The sequence below is a fragment of the Pongo pygmaeus genome, chromosome Y (genome assembly GCF_028885625.2).
Source record: "Pongo pygmaeus isolate AG05252 chromosome Y, NHGRI_mPonPyg2-v2.0_pri, whole genome shotgun sequence".
NCBI lineage: Eukaryota > Metazoa > Chordata > Mammalia > Primates > Hominidae > Pongo > Pongo pygmaeus.
Genome location: NC_072397.2, coordinates 36339398 through 36360387, shown reverse-complemented (window position 1 = coordinate 36360387; position 20990 = coordinate 36339398). Strand labels below are relative to the sequence as shown.

Sequence of the window (20990 nt, the reverse complement as noted above, 5' to 3'; positions counted from 1 at the left end):
GGCAGACTGCCTCGTCAAGAGAGTCCCTGACCCCTGACCCCCAAGCAGTCTAACTGGGAGGCATCTCCCAGTAGGAGCAGAGTGACACCTCACATGGCCAAGTACTCTTCTGAGACAAAACTTCCAGGGGAACTATCAGACAACAGCATTTGCAGTTCACAAAAATCTGCTGCTCTGCTGATACTCAGGAAAACAGGGTCTGGAGTGGAACTCTAGCAAACTCCAACAGACCTACAGCTGAGGGTACTGTCTGTTAGAAGGAAAACTAACAAACAGAAAGGACATCCACACCAAAAACCCATCTGTACATCACCATCATCAAAGACCAAAAGTAGATAAAACCACAAATATGGGGAAAAAGCAGAACAGAAAAACTGGAAACTCTAAAAAGCAGAGCGCCTCTCCTCCTCCAAAGGAATGCAGTTCCTCACTAGCAACAAAACAAAGCTGGAGGGGGGAATGACTTTGACGAGTTGAGAGAAGAAGGCTTCAGACGATCCAACTACTCCAAGCTACAGGAGGAAATTCAAACCAAAGGCAAATAAGATAAAAATTTTGAAATAAATTTAGATGAATGTATAACTAGAATAACCAATACAGAGAAGTGCTTAAAGGAGTTGGTGGAACTGAAAGTCAAGGCCCAAGAAGTACGTGAAGAATTCAGAAGCCTCAGAACCCAATGCAATCAACTGGAAGAAAGGGTGTCAGTGATGGAAGATGAAATGAATGAAATGAAGTGAGAAGGGAAGTTTAGAGAAAAAGGAATAAAAAGAAATGAACAAAGCCTCCAAGAAATATGAGACTATGTGAAAAGACTAAATCTACATCTGATTGGTGAAGCTGAAAGTGACAGGGAGAACGGAACCAAGTTGGAAAACACTCTGCAGGATATTATCCAGGAGAACTTCCCCAATCTAGCAAGGCAGGCCAACATTCAGATTTAAGAAACACAGAGAATGCCAAAAAGATACTCCTTGAGAAGAGCAACTCTAAGACACATAATTGTCAGACTCACCAAAGTTGAAATGAGGAAAAAATGTAAAGGGCAGCCAGAGAGAAAGGTCGGGTTACCCACAAAGGAAAGCCCATAAGAGTAACAGCTGAAGTCTTGGTAGAAACTCTACAAGCCAGAAGAGACTGGGAGCCAATATTCAACATTCTGAAAAAAAAAGAATTTTCAACCCAGAATTTCATATCCAACCAAACTAAGCCTCATAAATGAAGGAGAAATAAAATGCTTTACAGACAAGCAAATGCTGAGAGATTTTGTCACCACCAGGACTGACCTAAAAGAGCTCCTGAAGGAAGGAAGGACTAAACATGGAAAGGCTGAACTGGTACCAGCCACTGCAAAATCATGCCAAAATGTAAAGACCATTGAGACTAGGAAGAAACTGCATCAACTAATGAGCAAAATAACCAGCTAACATCATAATGACAGAATCAAATTCACACATAACTATATTAACTTTAAAAGTAAATGGACTAAATATTTCAATTAAAAGACACAGAATGGCAAATTGGATGAAGAGTCAAGACCCATAAGTGTGCTGTATTCAGGAAAACCATCTCATGTGCAGAGACACATATAGGCTCAAAATAAAAGGATGGAGGAAAATGTACCAAGCAAATGGAAAATAAAAAAAGGCAGGAGTTGCAATGCTAGTCTCTGATAAAACAGACTTTAAACCAACAAAGATCAAAAAAGACAAGGAAGACTATTACATACTTATAAAGGGATCAATTCAACAAGAAGAGCTAACTGTCTATGCACCAAATACAAGAACATCCAGATTCATGAAGCAAGTACTGCTTGACCTAAAAAGAGACTTAGATTCCCACACATAATAATAGGAGACTTTAACACCCACTGTCAACATCAGACAGATCAATGAGACAGAAAGTTAACAAGGATACCCAGACAGAAAGTTAACAAGGATACCCAGGATTTGAACTCAGCTCTGCACCAAGTGGACCCAATAGACATCTACAGAACTCTCCACCCGAAATCAACAGAATATACATTTTTTTCAGCACCACAACACACCTATTCCAAAATTTACCACATAGGTAGAAATAAAGCTCTCCTCAGCAAATGTAAAAGATCAGAAATTATAACAAACTGTCTCTCAGATTGCAGTGCAATCAAACTAGAACCCAGGATTAAGAAACTCACTCAAAACAACTCAACTACACGGAAACTGAACACCCTGCTCCTGAATGACTACTGAGTACATAATGAAATGAAGGCAGAAATAAAGATGTTTTTTGAAACCAACGAGAATAAAGACAAAACATACCAGAATCTATGGGACACATTCAAAGCAGCACGTAGAGGGAAATATATAGCACTAAATGCCCACAAGAGAAAGCAGGAAAGATCCAAAATTGACACCCTAACATCACAATTAAAAGAACTAGAAAAGCAAGAGCAAACACATTCAAAAGCTGGCAAAAGGCAAGAAATAACTAAAATCAGAGCAGACCTGAAAGAAATAGAGACACAAAAGACGCTTTAAAAATTAATGAATCCAGGATCAGGTTTTTTGAAAGGATCAACAAAATTGATAGACTGCTAGCAAGACTAATAAAGAAGAAAAGAGAGAAGAATCAAATAGACGCAATAAAAAATGATTAAGGGGATATCATCACCGATCTCACAGAAGTACAAACTACCATCACAGAATACTAAAAACACCTACACAAATAAACAAGAAAATCTAGAAGAAATGGAGAAATTCCTTGACACATACACCCTCTCAAGACTAAACCAGGAAGAAGTTGAATTCCTGAATAGACCAATAACAAGCTCTGAAATTGTGGCAATAATCAATAGCTTACCAACCAAAAAGAGTCCAGGACCAGATGGATTCACAGCTGAATTCTACCAGAGGTACAAGGAGGAATTGCTACCATTCCTTCTGAAATTATTCCAATCAATAGGAAAAGAGGGAATCCTCCCTAACTCATTTTATGAGGCCAGCATCATCCTGATACCAAAGCCAGGCAGAGACACAACAAAAAAAGAGACTTTTAGACCAATATCCTTGATGAACATTCATGCAAAAATCCTCAATAAAATACTGGCAAAACGAATCCAGCAGCACATCAAAAAGGTTATCCACCATGATCAAGTGGGCTTCATCCCCGGGATGGAAGGCTTGTTCAATATAAGCAAATCAGTAATTATAATTCAGTATATAAACAGAACCAAAGACAAAAACCACATGATTATCTCAATAGACGCAGAAAAGGCCTTTGACAAAACTCAACAACACTTCATGCTAAAAACTCTCAATAAATTAGGTATTCATGGGACGTATCTCAAAATAATAAGAGCCATCTATGACAAACCCACAGCCAATATCATACTGAATGGGCAAAAACTGGAAGCATTCCCTTTGAAAACTGACACAAGATAGGGTTGCCCTCTCTCACCACTTCTATTCAACATATTGTTGGAATTTCTGGCCAGGGCTATTAGGAAGGAGAAGGAAATAAAGGGTATTCAATTAGGAAAAGAAGAAGTCAAATTGTCCCTGTTTGCAGATGACATGAAGGTATATCTAGAAAACCCCATTGTCTCAGCCCAAAGTCTCCTCAAACTGATACACAATTTCAGCAGTCTCAGTATACAAAATCAATGTACAAAAATCACAAGCATTCTTATACACCAATAACAGACAAACAGAGAACTAAATCATGAGTGAACACCCATTCACAATTGCTTCAAAGAGTATAAAATACCTAGGATTCCAACTTACAAGGGACGTGAAGGACTTCTTCAAGGAGATCTACAAACTACTGCTCAATGAAATAAAAGAGGATACAAAGAAATGGAAGAACGTTCCATGATCATGAGAAGGAAGAGTCAATATCGTGAAAATGATCATACTGCCCAAAGTAATTTATAGATTTGATGCCTTCCCCATCAAACTACCAATAACCTTCTTCACAGAATTGGAAAAAACTACTATAAAGTTCATATGGAACCAAAAAGAGCCCAAATCACCAAGTCAATCCTAAGCCAAAAGAACAAAGCTGGAAGCGTCATGCTACCTGACTTCAAACTATACTACAAGACTACAGTAACCAAAACACCATGGTACTGGTACCAAAACAGAGATATAAACCAATGGAACAGAACAGAGCCCTCAGAAATAACTCCGCGTATCTACAACTATCTGATCTTTGACAAAACTGAGAAAAACAAGAAATGGGGAAAGGATTCCCTATTTAGTAAATGGTGCTGGAAAAACTGGCTAGCCATATGTAGTAACCTGAAACTGGATTCTTTCCTTACACCTTATACAAAATTAATTCAAGATAGATTAAAGATTTAAACGTTAGACCTAAAACCATAAAAAACCCTAGAAGAAAACCTAGGCATTACCATTCAGGACATAGGCATGGACAAGTACTTCATGTCTAAAACACCAAAAGCAATGGCAACAAAAGCCAAAATTGACAAATGGGATCTAATTAAACTAAAGAGCTTCTGCACAGCAAAAGAAACTACCATCAAAGTGAACAGGTAACCTACAAAATGGGAGAAAATTTTTGCAAACTACCTATCTGACACAGGGCTAATATTCAGAATCTACAATGAACTCAAACAAATTTACAAGGAAAAAATAAACAACCCCATGAAAAAGTGGGCAAAGGATGTGAACAGACACTTCTCAAAAGAAGACATTTATGCAGCCAAAAAACACACGAAAAAATGCTCATCATCACTGGCCATCAAAGAAATGCAAATCAAAACCACAATGAGATACCATCTCATACCAGTTAGAATGGCAATCATTAAAATGTCAGGAAACATCAGTTGCTGGAAAGGATGTGGAGAAATAGGAACACTTTTACACTGTTTGTGAGTAGCCATCCCATTACTGTGTACTTACACAAAGGACTATAAATCATGCTGCTATAAAGACACATGCACACATATGTTTATTGCGGCACTTTTCACCGTAGCAAAGAATTGGAACAAACACAATTGTCCAACAACGATAGACTGGATTAAGATAATGTGGCCCATATACACCATGGAATACTATGTAGCCATAAAAAATGATGAGTTCATGACTTTTGTAGGGACATGGATGAAATTGGAAATCAACATTCTCAGCAAACTATCGCAAAGAAAAAAAATGAAACACCACATGTTGTCACTCATAGGTGGGAATTGAACAATGAGAACACATGGACACAGGAAGGGGAACATCACACTCTGGGTGCTGTTGTGTGCTGGATGGAGTGGGGAGGGATAGCATTAGGAGATATATCTAATGCTAAATGACGAGTTAATGGGTGCAGCACACCAGCATGGCTCATGTATACATACGTAACTAACCTGCACATTGTGAACATGAACCCTAAAACTTAAAGTATAATAAAATAAAATAAAATAGAATAGAATAGAATAAAATAAAATACTCTTCTATACTCACATAAAAAAAGGAAAAAAAGATAAAAACAAAAAACAAAACAATCCTCTGACTCTTGGTTACTACACTGAATAAAATAAAGTTGAAGTGGATGGAAAGATTCCCCATCACTGTGTTTTCCCTGGCAGGGGACTTATTCTTATCTTCACCCAAGGAAGCCCTGTGAGCTCTGAAAAGAGAAAAAAAAACAAAAAACAAAAAAAACCTGAGGACAACCAGGCATGAAGTAGAAAGGCAGGACTCCCATCTCCAGCCTGGATATCTCAGTCACAGGAGATGTCAACCCTGAGTGCCTGTACAGCATTACCATAAGGAAGGAGGTATATTGCATAATTTCCTTGATCACAAACCTATAGAGAGCCTTCCCACACTCTTAGGATATCTCTTTCAAAATCTCTCATATAGGAGACTGGCTGTGTTTCAAAGTTTGTTAGAGCTGAGATAAACCTGGGCTTAAGGCACCATCTACTGCCAAAACAGAGGCATTGACCTAGCCAAAATCAAGCAAACAATACCCCACAATACTTATGTCTTAAAGAAAACTCAAAATGCAAAATAAGACAGAGAGAACAATAAACTAAATAACTAGTCCTTCAATAAAAAGATATAGATGTATAACCACAAGAAATAATACCAAAGAGGAAATTTTAACCTCCCTAAATGGACAAAGCATAAACCATTGACCAATGCTTATTAATAAGATGGCTATCAGTGTTTATTGGATCAAGAATTCAAGTTATCAGTTTTCAGGAAACTCAGATCTCTAAAACAACACAGAAAAGGAACTGATACAATTCTGAAAGAAACTTTTAAAAATGGACTGAAATTATTTAAAAATAAAGAATCCCGGAACTGAGAAATATACTGGTTGAAGTGGAAAAATCAGAAGGCTTTCAACCGCAGAATAGATCAAACAGAATAAAGAATCAGTGAGCTCTAAAATGAGTTATTAGGACCAGTTGTGCAGGCTCAGGCCTGTAATCACAGCACTTTGGGAGGCTGAAATGGGTTGATCACTTGAGGTTAGCAGTTCAACACCAGTCTGGACATGACGGTGAAACCCTGATATTTCAGGGAGTCAATGTAGTGCCATTGAACTCCAGCCTGGGCAACACAGAGAGGCTTTGTCCAAAAAAAAAAAAAAAAAAAAAAAAAAAAAAGGCAAAAGAAAAAAGAAAATAAAATAAATTAACATAGGTTATTAAGAAATTCACAAAGAACAAAACAGAAAAACAATCAAAAAGAATGAAGACTATTTACCAGATATACAGAATTACCTTAAATAAGCAAATCTAAGATTTAGCAATATTCGTGAAAGAGTTCAGCAAAAGGAAGATATATACAGCATATTCAGGTGAATAATAACTTTCAAAAATTTGAGAGAAATATAAATATATAGGATCAGAAAGATCGTAGTCAACAAAAAAGATTAATACCACATAAAACTATCCCACAACAAACAAGAATAAAACTCTCACTCCAGTCACCACTGCCAGCTCGTTCACCTTGTTCTTCTGTGGCTCCGCTATCCCACTCCTCTGCCCATCGCAATAGAAGAAGTGATCGCCATGCTGCTCACTGACAATGGCTCTGGCATGTGCAAAACTGGCTTTGCTAGGGATAGCGCTCCCTGAGCCATGTTTCCCTCCATCGTGGGGTGCCCCCGACACCAGAGAATGATGGTGGACATGGGCCGGAAGGACTCCTACATGAACAACAAAGCCCAGAGCAAGCACAGCATCCTGACCCTGAAGTAACCCATCAAGCATGGCATCATTGCCAACTGGGAAAACATGGAGAAGATCTGGCACCACTTTTACAATAAGCTGCATGGGGCCCCAGAGGAGCACCCAGTGCTGCTAATCAAGGAACCCCTGAGCACCAGGGCCAACAGAGAGAAGATGTCTCAGATTATGTTTGAGACCTTCAACACCCAAGCCATGTATGTGGCCATCCAAGATGTGCTGTCCCTATATGGCTTTGGGTGCACCACTGGCATTGTCATGGACTCTGGACACAGGGTCACCAACACGGTGCCCTTCTAGGAGAGCTACTACCTTCCCCATGCCACCCTGTTTCTGGACTTTGTTGGCTGGGACTTGACTGAGTACCTCATGAAGATCCTCAACAAGCTAGGCTACAGCTTCACCATCACAGCCAAGTGGGAAATCATGCACGACATCAAGGAGAAGCTGTGCTAGGTCTCCCTGAACTTCAAGCAGGAGATGGCCACTGCCACATCCTCCTCTTCTTTGGAGAAGAGCTACAAACTGCTCGATGGCCAGGTCATCACCATTGACAAGGAGCGGTTCCGGTGTCCAGAGGTGCTGTTCCAGCCTTCCTTCCTGGGTATGGAATCTTGCAGCATCCATGAGACCACCTTCAACTCCATCATGAAGTGTGACGTGGACATCCGCAAAGACCTGTATGCCAACACGGTACTATCTGACAGCACCACCATGTACCCAGGCATTGCTGACAGGATGCAGAAGGAGATCACTGCCCTGGCGCCCAGCATCATGAAGATTAAGATCATTGCACGCCCAGAGCGCAAGTACTCAGTGTGGATTGGTAGCTCCATCCTGTCCTCACTGTCCACCTTCCAGCAGATGTGGATTAGCAAGCAGGAGTATGATGAGTCGGGCTCCTCCATCATCCACCACAAATGCTTCTAAATGGACTGAGCAGATGTGTAGCATTTGCTGCATGCGTTAATACAGAAGTATAAATTTGCCCTTGGCAAATGCGTACACCTCATGCTAGCCTCATGAAATTGGAATAAGCCTTTGAGAAGAAATTGTCCTTGAAGCTTGTATCTGATACCAGCACTGGATCATAGAACTTGTTGCTGATTTTGACCTTGAATTCAAGTTAATTGTTCCCCTTGGTATTTGTTTAATACTGTGTACATATCTTTGAGTTCAAACTTTAGTGCACCTGGAGTGGTCACTTCGTGACTGAGGTAAGAATGTACTTGTGGAAGACAAGTCTGTGGCTTGGTGTGTCTGCATGGCCAGCAGTCTCTGATCTGTGCAGGGTATTAATGTATCAGGGCTGAGTGTTCTGGGATTTCTCTAAAGGCTGGCAAGGACTCCTGACCTAGTTTCTTCTGTCCTGCCTGTCTGTCACGGTTGGAAAGTCCAAGCCATAGGACCCAGTTTCCTTTCTCAGCTGATGTTTTTTCCAGAACACGGTGGACTCTCACTTGCCTTGATTTGGAAGCAGTTTGCATTTACACTTGTAAATGTATTCATCCTTTTAATTTATGTAAGGTATGAATTGTATGATATTCTAGATTCTGTAAAGAGATGACAACAAATTTTTGTTTTCTACTGTTATGTGAGAACGTTAGGCCTCAGCAACACATAATTGTGTAAGGAAAAATAAAAGTGCTGCCAAAAAAGAGAATCAAGCTCTCAAAGGTTGAGAAATAAAGAAAATTCTAAAAGCACCAAGGGAAAATAAACAAAAAAATGGAGGAGCTCGAAATCATTCGGCAAAAGACTTGTCAACAATAGGACTTTAAGGAAGACACAGTATTACAAGATATAAATTGTGATGTCAAAAACATCATTGGAACAGAGGATAAGTGTCTAGGGTTTTTATGTGACAAAAGTTGTCAGCTTAAGCTAGTTGATTATTAACTATAAGATGTTTTCTCTGAGCATTTGAAGACCATCAAAAACTACAGCAGCAACACTAACGATAAAAACAAAGCAGTCAAAGCTTATCACTACTGAAGATATTTAAATGCTAAACATTTAAAAGCAGACATGGGAGGAAGAAGGGAAAAAATGATGTATGACTCAATCAGAAACCACTAACAAGATAGCAGTAGTAAGAACTTAATTATCAATAATTATCTTGAATGCAAATGAATTAAATTATGTAATTAAAAGACGTGGAGTAACCAAATGGATTTTAAAAACGGGATTCAACTACATGTTACCCATGAGACCCACTTAATCTTTAAGGACAAACATGGCCGAAAATGAAGGAATAGAAGAAGATACTGCTATGCAAATGGTAATTAAAAAATTAGGAGTGGCTATACTCCCATGTATAAAAGAGATTTCAATTCAAAACCTGTCATAAGACCAAGAAGGTCATCATTTAATAATAAAGCAATCAATTCATCAAAATGTTATAACAGTTATATATATACATCTGCACTCAACATTGGAGCACCTAAATATTTAAAGCAAATATAAATAGAAATGAAGAAGAAAATGGCAATAAAATAATTGTAGGAAATTTCAGTACCTCAATTAAAACAAGGAATAGATAAACTCGACAGAAAATTAATAAGAAAATGCCAGACTTTAGTTTTAACTAAATGAACCCACAGACATATACAGAACTTTTCATCGTGTAGCAGCCGAATATATATTTTGCTGTAACACGCCTGGAGGATTCTCTAAGATAGACCATGTGCTAGGCCATAAAATAAGTGTTAAAAAAGTGAGATGGCTAAAAATATATTTAATATTTTTCAGACTGTCATGGTAGCAAACCAAAAATCAGTAAGAGGAGAAATCAAAAAAAAAAAAAAAAAACAAACTCACAAATAATGAACTTTTTTTTTTTTTTTTTTGAGACAGAGTCTCGCTTTGTTGCCCAGGATGCAGTGCAGTGGCACAATCTCAGCTCACCGCAAGCTCCGCCTCCCAGGTTAACGCCATACTCCTTCCCCAGCCTCCCGAATAGCTGGCACTATAGGTGACTGCCACCACCCCCAGCTAATTTTTCGTATTTTTAGTAGAGACACGATTTCACCGTGTTAGTCAGGATGGTCTCTATCTCCTTACCTCATGATCTTCCCTCCTCGGCCTCCAAAAGTTCTGAGAATACAGGCATGAGCCACTGCCCCCCAGCCTACATGACATTTTTAAAACATTGCTCCTTAACAATGAATTGTTGAAAATAAACATAAAAGAAATATTCATAAATATCTTGAGACAAATAATAGTGGAAACACAACATACCTAAACCTATGGTGTGCAATGAAGCAGCATTATGATGGAACATTACAGCGATAAATGAGTACATTAAAAAAATAAAGATACCAAATAAGCAACATCTCATTGTATCTAAGAATCTAGAAGGAAAAACAACGAACTTCAAAATTGGCACAATTAATAAAATAATAATTAAAACGGAAACAAATCAAATAGGGAACATAAACATCTGATGAGAAAAAAAAAAAGGCAGCCAAATTATAAAGCAATAAGTAAAGTTATCTCTCTTTGCAGATGACAAACTCCTATATGTAAAGACAGTTCAAATGTTCTATTTAAGAAACTGTTAGAACCAATGAACAAATTTGGTAACGTCATTGTACAAATAATTACCTGACTGAAAAAGAATTCAAGAAACTCATCTGACTTATAAGCATATCAAAGAAATTAAATACTTAAAAAAAAGGTAACCAGAAAGTAAAAGATCTCTCCATTGAAAACTATGAGACATTGATAAAAGCAATTTAAGAAGACAAAAATAAATGGAAAGATTCTCTATGCTTATGGATTGGGAGAGTTAATATTGTTAAAATATTTATAGCATCAAAAGCAATACACAGATGCAATGTGATCCATCAAAATTTCAATGGCATTCTTCACAGAAATAGAAAACAAAGTACAAAACTTGTATAGCTATATAGAGAGCCATAAATTGTGAAAACAATTCTTGAGAAAGAAAAAGAACTGAGAAGAATCACACGACCTTATTTGAAATTGGCATGAACACAGAAACATGACCAAATGAACAGAACAGAACATCCAAGCATATGTAGTCAATTAGTTTTTGAAATCTGCAGCAAAATGATAAAATGAGAAGAGGGATCATGTTTTCTATGAGTAGTGCTGGGAGAACTAGATTTCCACACACAAAATAACAAAATTGGATCCACATTTTACATCATACACAAAAATCAAATGAAGATAAGTTGAAAATTCCTAAATGTAAGACTGCAACCTCTACAACACCTAGAGGAGAACATAGAAAAAAGCTCATGAACGATGGCCTTGGTAATAATTATTTTAGATAGCATATTAAAACCTCAGTCCACATAAACAAAAACAAATGAGCAAGACTACATCAAATGAAAAAGGAATCAGTCGACCAAATACAATAGCCTAAATATTGGGGAAAATATTTTCAAGCTATATATCTGATGATGGGTTAAGATCTAATGTTTATGAAGAAATTGTATGTGGGAAAGAAAGTTTCTGAGGTGCCGGTTGATTTGATCTTCCCTGTGTGAGACACCCACGGGGAGCCATGGTTGGCTTCTGAGGAGAAAATCTACTTACTGCCTACATGTCTTTTTCCCTGAGAGCACAACCGCACAGCGCATTCCACTGGTTGCTCAGGGAGATTAGCCACACGCCTTTGCTCAAGGGAATTCACAGAAACCACCAGTGCTATACATCCTACTCAATGACTGACGAGTTCTCCTTCACTGATTAATCCTTTTCCTCATTCCTTCCTCCCCCTCTTATCCACCCTAAGAATAAAGATCTTGTAGACCACTAAATTAGGTGGAGCCTGACATCTTTGGGCAGTGAGCAATCCTCTGATGCTCCGGCGCCCTGGACCTGCCTTTTAAATGCTTATTCTCTCTCTTTCTAACTCCTTTGTCTCCCCCAGACTCAGGGTACCTGCGGGGTGTTGTGGGACTGTTTTCCCCAACATTGTACAACTCAACAGTAGCAAAACAAATAAACATATTAAAAGTTGAGCAAAAGCTCTGAATTGACATTTCTCCAAAGAACATATTTAAATGGGTAACAGGTATTTAAAACATATTCAACATCATTAATCATCAGAAAAAATTTAAATCAAAGGTACTTTGAGACGTTACATAACTCACATCAAGATGGCTATTATTAAAAACTGAAAAGATCACAAAGTTTGGCTAGGATGTTTAGAAAATAAAACTCATGTACAGTGTTGTTGGTAATGTGTAGCAACTATAAAAATTGGTATGGAGGTTTCCAGAAAATTAAAAATAAAACTACTTATGCCTCAACAACTCTTCCTTTAGACATATAACCAAAGGAAGTCCCTACCTCATAGAGATATTTGCACTCTCATATTCATTGAATCATTATTAACAATACCTAAAATATGGAAACAACCGTATTGTCCAGTACAAAGAAATATTATTTAGCCCTAAGCAAGAATGAGATCTTGCCATTTGCCCCACCATGGAGGATCTTGGGGGTAACTATGCTAAGTGAAATAAACCAGGCACAGAAAGAAAAATATTTACAATCACACATATGCAACAGAAGGGAGGGTGATGCCAGGCTTTTTTTTTTTTTAGTGAGTTCTCAAAGGCTAATAAAAAAGAATCTCCCTCCTTATCACAAGAATGACACTAAGCTCTTCATAAAGTATCCACCCCCATGACCTGAGCATCTCTCACTCAACCTCTCCTCCAACACTGGGGATCAAATTTCAGCATAGTTTGTAAAAGCAAATATCCGAACTATAGCAATAACTATGTGAGATTAGAAATATGTGAATTTGTTCCAGTATAGTATCCTTTGAAATAGCAATATGTATCCCATAGTATATGTTGTACATCTGAAATGAACATAATAGGATGCATTTCTATTTATTTATTTATTTTTAAATTTTTATTATACTTTAAGTTCCAGGGTAAGTGTCTACAGTGTGCAGGTTTGAACATAGGTATTCGTGTGCCATGTTGGTTTGCTGCACCCATCAACTCATCATTTACATTAGGTATTTCTCCTAATGCTAATCCTCCCCCAAATCCCTACCCCCTACTCCCTGACAGGCCCTGGTGTGTGATTTTCCTTGCCCTGTGTCCAAGTGATCTCATTGTTCAATTCCCACCTATGAGTGAGAATATGTGGTGTTTGGTTTTATGTCCTTGTGAAAGTTTGCTGGGAATGATGGTTTCTAGCTCATCCATGTCCCTGCAAAGGACATAAACTCATCCTTTTTTATGGCTGCATAGGATTCTATCTTGTATATGTGCCACATTTTCTTAATACAGTCTATCATTGATGGATATTTGGGTTGTTTCCAAGTCTTTGCTGTTGTAAATAGTGCCACAATAAGCAAACATATGTATGTTTCTTTACAGTAGCATGATTTATTATCCTTTAGGTGTATTTCCAGTAAAGGGATTGGTGAATCAAATGGTAATTCTAGTTTTAGATCCTTGAGGAATCACCACACTCTCTTCCACAGCGGTTGAACTAATTTACACTCCCACCAGCAGTGTAAAAGTATTCCAGTTTCTCCACATCTACTCCAGCATCTGACTTTTTAATGATCACCATTCTAAGGGGCATGAGATGGTATCACATTTTGGTTTTCATTTGCATTTCCCTGATGACCAGTGATGATGACCATTTTTCCCTGCTTCTGTTGACTGCATAGATGTCGTCTTTTGAGAAGTGTCTCTTCTTATCCTTTGCCCACCTTTTGATGACTTTTTTTTCATATAAATTTGTTTGTGTTCTTTGTTGGTTATGGATATTAGTTCTTTGTAGGATTTGTAGATTGCAAATTTTCTCCCATTCTGTAGGTTTCCTGTTTACTCTGATGGCAGTTTTTTCACTGTCCTATTTATCTATTTTCACTTTTGTTGCCATTGCTTTTGGTGTTTTAGTCATGAAGTCCTTGCCCATGCCTATGTTCATAATGGTATTGCCTAGGTTTTCTTCTAGGTTTTTTATGGTTTTAGGTTTAACATTTAAGTGTTTTATCCATTTTGAATTAATTTTTATGTAATGTGTAAGGAAGGGATCCAATTTCAGCTTTCTACAAATGGCTAGCCACTTTTCCCAGTACAATTTGCTAAATAAGGAATCATTTCCCCATTTCTTCTTTTTGTCAGATATGTCAAAAATGAGATGATTGCAGATGTGTGGTGTTATTTCTGAGGTCTGTCTTCTGTTCCATTGGTCAATATATCTGTTTTTGTATCAGTACCATGCTGTTTTGTTTACCATAGCCTTGTAGTATAGTTTCCAGTCAGGTAGCATGATGTCTCCAGCTTTGTTGTTTTTGCTTAAGACTGTATTGGCAATGTGGCTTCTTTTTTGGTTCCATATAAACATTAAGGTAGTTTTTTTCCAATTCTCTGAAGAAAGTCATTGGTAGCTTGATCAGAATGGCATTGCATGTATAAATTACTTTGGACACTATGGCCATTTTCAAGATATTGTTTCTTCCTATCTATGATCATAGAACATTCTCCCATTTGTTTGTGTCCTTTTTTATTTTGTTAAGCAGTGTTTTGTAGCTCTCCCTGAAGAGGTCCCTCACATCCCTTTTAAGTTGGATTCCTAGGTATTTTATTCTCTTTGAAGCAATTTTAAATGGGAATTCACTCACGATTTTGGTCTCTGTTATTGGTGTATAGGAATGCTTGTGATTTTTGCACACTGATTTCATAACCTGAGACTTTGCTGAAGTTGCTTATCAGCTTAAGTAGATTTTGGGCTAAGACAATGGAGTTTTCTCAATATACAATCATGTCATCAGAAAACAGGAACAATTTGACTTCCTCAATTCCTAATTGAATACTCTTTATTTCTTTCTCTTGCCTGATTGCCCTGCACAGAACTTCCAACACTATGTTGAATAGGAGTGGTGAGAGAGGGCATCTTTGTTTTGTGCTAGTTTTCAAAGGGAATGGTTCCAGTATTTGCCCACTCAGTATGATATTGGCTGTGGGTTTGTGGTAAGTAGCTTTCATTATTTTCAGATACGCTCCATGAATACCTAGTTTATTGAGAGTTTTTTAGCATGAAGGACTATTGAATTTTGTCAGAGGCCTTTTTTCTATCTGTTGAGATAATCATGTGGCTTTTGTCATTAGTTCTGTTTATGTGATAGATTACACTTATTGACTTGCATAAGTTGAAACACATTTACATTTCAGGGATGAAAATGACATGATAGTTGTGGATAAGCTTTTTGATGTGCTGCTGGATTCAGTTTACTGGTATTGTACTCAGGATCTTCACACCGATGTTCATCATGGCTATTGGTCCAAAATTATCTTTTTTTGTTGTGTCTCTGCCAGGCCTTAGTATCAGGATGATGGTGACCTTATAAAATGAGTTACGGAGAATTACTTCTTTTTTTATTGATTGGGATAATTTCAGAAGGAATGCTACCAGTTCCTCTTTGTACCTCCAGTAGAATTCAGCTGTGAATCCATCTGGTCTTGGACTTTTGTGGTTGGTAGGCGATTAATTATTGCCTCAATTTCAGAGCCTGTCTTTGGTCTATTCAGAGATTCAACTCCTTCCTGGTTTAGTTTTTGTAGGATGTATGTGTCCAGGAATTAATCGATTTATTCTATATTTGCTAGTTTATTTGCATAGAGGTGTTTATGGTTTTCTCTGATGGTAGTTTGTATGTCTGAGGGACTGGTGGTGACATCCCCTTTATTTTATTATTTTTTATTATATTTTATTATTATTATGCTTTAGGTTTTATGGTACATGTGTGCAATGTGCAGGTTAGTTACATATGTATACATGTGCCATGCTGGTGTGCTGCATCCACTAACTCATCATCTAGCATTAGATATATCTCTCAATGCTATGCCTCCCACATCCCCCCACCACACAACAGTCCCCAGAGTGTGATGTTCCCCTTCCTGTGTCCATGTGTTCTCATTGTTCAGTTCCCATTTATGAGTGAGAACATGCGGTGTTTGGTTTTTTGCCCTTGCGATAGTGTACTGAGAATGATGATTTCCAATTTTGTCCATGTCCCTACAAGGGACATAAACTCATCATTTTTTGTGGCTGCATAGTATTCCATGGTGTATATGTGCCACATTTTCTTAATCCAGTCTATCCCTATTGGACATTTTGGTTGGTTCCAAGTCTTTGCTATTGTGAATAATACCACAATAAACATACGTGTTCACGTGTCTTTATAGCAGCATGATTTATACTCCTTTGGGTATATACTCAGTAATGGGATGGCTGGGTCAAATAGTATTTCTAGTTCTAGATCCCTGAGGAATCACCACACTGACTTCCACAATGGTTGAGCTGGTTTGCAGTCCCACCAACAGTGTAAATGTGTTCCTATTTCTCCACATTCTCTCCAGCATCTGTTGTTTCCTGACTTTTTAATGATTGCCATTCTAACTGGTGTGAGATGGTATCTCATTGTGGTTTTGAATTGCATTTCTCTGATGGCGAGTGATGTTGAGCATTTTTTCAGGTGTTTTCTGGCTGCATAAATATCTTCTTTTGAGACGTGTCTGTTCATTTCCTTCACCCACTTTTTGATGGGGTTGTTTGTTTTTTCTTGTAAATTTGTATGAGTTCATTGTAGATTCTGGATATTAGCCCTTTGTCAGATGAGTAGGTTGTGAAAATTTTCTCCCATTTTGTAGGTAGCCTGTTCACTCTGATGGTAGTTTCTTTTGCTGTGCAGAAGCTCTTTAGTTTAATTAGATCCCATTTGTCAATTTTGACTTCTGTGGCCATTGCTTTTGGTGTTTTAGACATGAAGTTCTTGTCCATGCCTATGTCCTGAATGGTAATGCCTAGGTTTTCTTCTAGCATTTTTATGGTTTTAGGTCTAACGTTTAAGTCTTTAATCCATCTTGAATTGATTTTTGTTTAAGTTGTAAGGAACGGATCCAGTTTCAGCTTTCTACATATGGCTAGCCAGTTTTCCCAGCACCATTTATTAAATAGGGAATCCATTCCCCATTGCTTGTTTTTCTCAGGTTTGTCAAAGTTCAGATAGTTGTAGATATGTGGTGTTATTTCTGACAGCTCTGTTCTGTTCCATTGGTCTATATCTCTGTTTTGGTACCAGTACCATGCTGTTTTGGTTACTGTAGCCTTGTAGTATAGTTTGAAGTCAGGTAGTGTGATGCCTATTTGATTCTTCTCTCTTTTTTTCCTTATTATTCTTGCTAGGGATCTATCCATTTTGTTGATCTTTAAAAAAAAAAACAGTTCCCAGATTCATTGATTTTTTTGAAAGGTTTTTTTGTATTTCTATCTCTTCATTTCTGCTCAGATTTTCCATATCTTTTGTCTTCTGCTAGCTTTTGAATCTGTTTACTCTTGATTCTCTCTTTCTTTTCATTGTCATGTTAGAGTGTCAATTTTAGATCTTTTCTGCTTTCTCTTGTGGGCTTTTAGTGCTATAAATTTCCCTCTACACACTGCTTTAAATGTGTCCAGAGATTATGGTACGTTGTGTCTTTGTTCACATTGGCTTCAAAGAACATCGGTTTTTCTGCCTTCATTTCTTTACTTACCCAGCAGTCATTCAGGAACAAGATGTTCAGTTTCCATGTAGTTCTGTAGTTTTGAGTGAATTTCTTAATGCTGGGTTGTAATTTGATTGCACTGTGGTCTGGGAGACAGTTTGTTGTGATTTCTGTTCTTTTACATTTGCTTAGTAGTGCTTTATTTCCTATTATGTGGTCAATTTTAGAATAAGTGTGATGTGGTTCTGAGAAGAATGTATATGCTGTTGATTTGGGGTGGAGAGTTCAATAGATGTCATTAGGCCTGTTTGTTGCAGAGCTCAGTTAAGGTCCTGGATATCCTTGTAAACTTTCTGCCTCGTTGATCTGTCTAATATTGATAGTGCAGTGTTAAAATCTCCCATTATTATTGTGTGGTAGTGTAAGTCTCTTTGTAGGTCTATAAGGACTTGCTTTATGAATCTGGGTGTTCCTGTATTGGGTGCATATATATTTAGGATACTTAACTCTTCTTCATGAATTGATCCCTTTACCATATGCAATGGCCTTCTTTGTCTCTTTTGATCTTTGTTGGTTTAAAATCTGTTTTATCAGAGACTAGGATTGCAAACTCTGCTTTTTTTTTTCTTTCCATTTGCTTGGTAGGTCTTCTTCCATCCCTTTATTTTGAACCTATGTGAGTCTTTGAATGAGAGATGGGTCTCCTGAATACCAAACACTGATAGGTCTCAACTCTTTATCCAATTTGCCAGTTTGTGTCCTTTAATTGGGACATTTAGCCCATTTACAGTTAAGGTTAATATTGTTATGTGTGAATATGATCCTGTCATTATGTTCGCTGGATAGTTTGCCCATTAATTGATACAGTCTCTTCATAGCATTGAAGGTCTTTTCAATTTGTCATGTTTTTGTAGTGGCTGGTACTACTTGTTTCTTTCTGTGTATAGTGCTTCCTTCAGGAGCTCTTTTAAGGCAGGCCTGGTGGTGACAAAATCTCTCAGTATTTGCTTGACTGTAAAGGATTTTAATTCTCCTTCACTTATAAAGCTTAGTTTGGCTAGATATGAAATTCTGCATTGAAATTCTTTTCTTTAAGAATCTTGAATATTGGCCCCACTCTCTTCTGGCTTGTACGGTTTCTGCTAAGAGATCCACTGTTGGTCTGACAGGCTTCCCTTTGTGAATAATTCAACTTTTTTCTCTGGCTGCCCTTAACACTTTTTCTTCATTTCAATCTTGGTGAACCTGACAGTTATGTGTCTTGGGGTTGCACTTCTCAAGGAGCATCTTCCTGATGTTATCTATATTTCCTGAATTTGAATGTTGGCCTGCCTTGCTAAGTTAGGGAAGTTATCCTGGATAATATGCTGAAGAATGTTTTCCAATTTGGTTCCATTCTTTCAATCACTTTCAGGTACACCAGTCAAATGTAGATTTGGTCTTTTCACTTAGTCCCATATTTCTCAGAAGATTGGTTTGTTTCTTTTTATTCTTTTGTTCTCTAACCCTGTCTTCTCACTTTATTTTATTGATATGATCTTCAGTCACTGACACCCTTTCTTCCACTTGATCGTATCAGCTATTGAAGCTTGTGCATGTGTCATGAAGTTCTTGTGCCAGGGTTTTCAGATCCATCAGGTCACTTAAGGTCTTCTCTACACTCTTTCTTCTAGTTAGCCATTCATTTAATCACTTTTTGCGGTTTTTAGCTTCCATGTGATGGGTTCGAACATGTGACTTTAGCTCAAAGAGATTTGTCATTGCCAACCTTCAGAAGCCTACCTCTGGCAACTCATCACAGTCATTCTCCATCCAGTTTTGTTCCATTGCTTGTCAGGAGCTGTGATCCTTTGAAGGAGTAGATGTGCTCTAATTTTTAGAATTTTCATCTTTTCTACTCTGGTTTCTCCCCACTTTTGTGCATTTATCAACCTTGGGTTTTGATGTTGTTGTTCTACACATAGGGTTTTGGTGTAAATGAAATTTTTTTTTTTATGTTGAAGCTATTCTTTCTGCTTGTCCGTTTTCCTTCTAACCATGAGGTCCCTCAGCTGCAGGTCTTTTGTAATTTGGGGGAGTTCCACTCCAGATTCTGTCTGCCTGGTTGTCATGAGCAGAGTTTGCAGAAGAGCAAATATTGCACAATAGCAAATATTGCTGTCTGATCCTTCCTCTGGAAGCTTCGTCCCAGAGGGGAAGCTGCCTATATGAGGTCAGCATCTACTGGGAGGTGTCTCCCAGATAGGCTACACAAGGGTCAGGGACCCATGTGAGGAGGTAGTCTGTCCAATCTCAGAGCTCAAATGGCATCCCAGGATAACCACTGCTCTCTTCAGAACTGTCAGACAGGGATGTTTAAGTCTGCCAAAGCTGTCTGCTGCCTTTTTTTCAGCTATGCCTGGCCCACAGTGGCAAAATCTAGAGGAAATAGCCCTTGTTGAGCTGTGGTGGGCTCTGCCCAGTTCAAGTTTTCTGCATGCTTTGTTTACCTACTCAAGCCTTAGCAATGGTGGAAGCCCATCTACCAGCCAGGCTGCCACCTTCGGGGTTGATTTCAAACTGCTGCATTAGGACTGAGCAAGGCTCTGTGGGCATGGGACCCACCAAGCCAGGCAACGGAGAGAATCTCTTGTTCTGCCAGATGCCGTGACCTTGGGAAAAGTGCAGTGTTTGCACAGGAATACTCATTTTTTTCCAGGTAGTCTGTCATGTCTTCCCTTGGCTAGGAAAGGGAAATTACCCAACCCCTTGCACTTCCCAGTAGAGGTGACACCCCGCCTTACTTCAGCTCACTCTCCATGGGCTGCACCCACCTCCGTGGGCTGCACCACTCTCCAACCCGTCCCAATAACATGAACCAAGTGCCTCTGTGGGAAATGCTGAAATCACTGACCTGTATTGATCATGCTGGGAGCTGCACACTGGAGCTGTTCCTATTTGGCCACCTTGGAACAACCCCAGGAAAAAATAGGATGCATTTTAAAGGTAATTCTTTTTTTTTTTAAGACGGAATCTTATTCTGTCACTCAGGCTGGAGTTCAGTGGTGTGGAGAGTGCTTCCTCCACACACTTCCTTGTCCCTGTCAATCAGCTGGCTGCGAGGTCATTGAAACCAGAGATCTGAGGCTCAGGACAGGCCCAAGTAGTGTTGTGGCTGCCTGCCTGCATTTCAAGGTCACTGTATGGTAGGGTCAGGTTTGGCTACAGAAATGGCTATTGTGTCACCAGAGGAGGCCTTGTTGAGTTGATTTGAGAGACAATACAAGCACCAAGATTTGGAAGGTACCAGGTTAGTGTTG

The 20990-nt window shown here is 38.4% G+C and overlaps 1 pseudogene; it reads left to right on the top strand.

Moving 5' to 3' along the window:
• The first annotated feature begins 7000 nt into the window (after nt 1-7000).
• LOC129025841 (actin, cytoplasmic 2-like) lies at nt 7001-8300 on the top strand (annotated as a pseudogene).
• The last annotated feature ends 12690 nt before the right edge of the window (nt 8301-20990 follow it).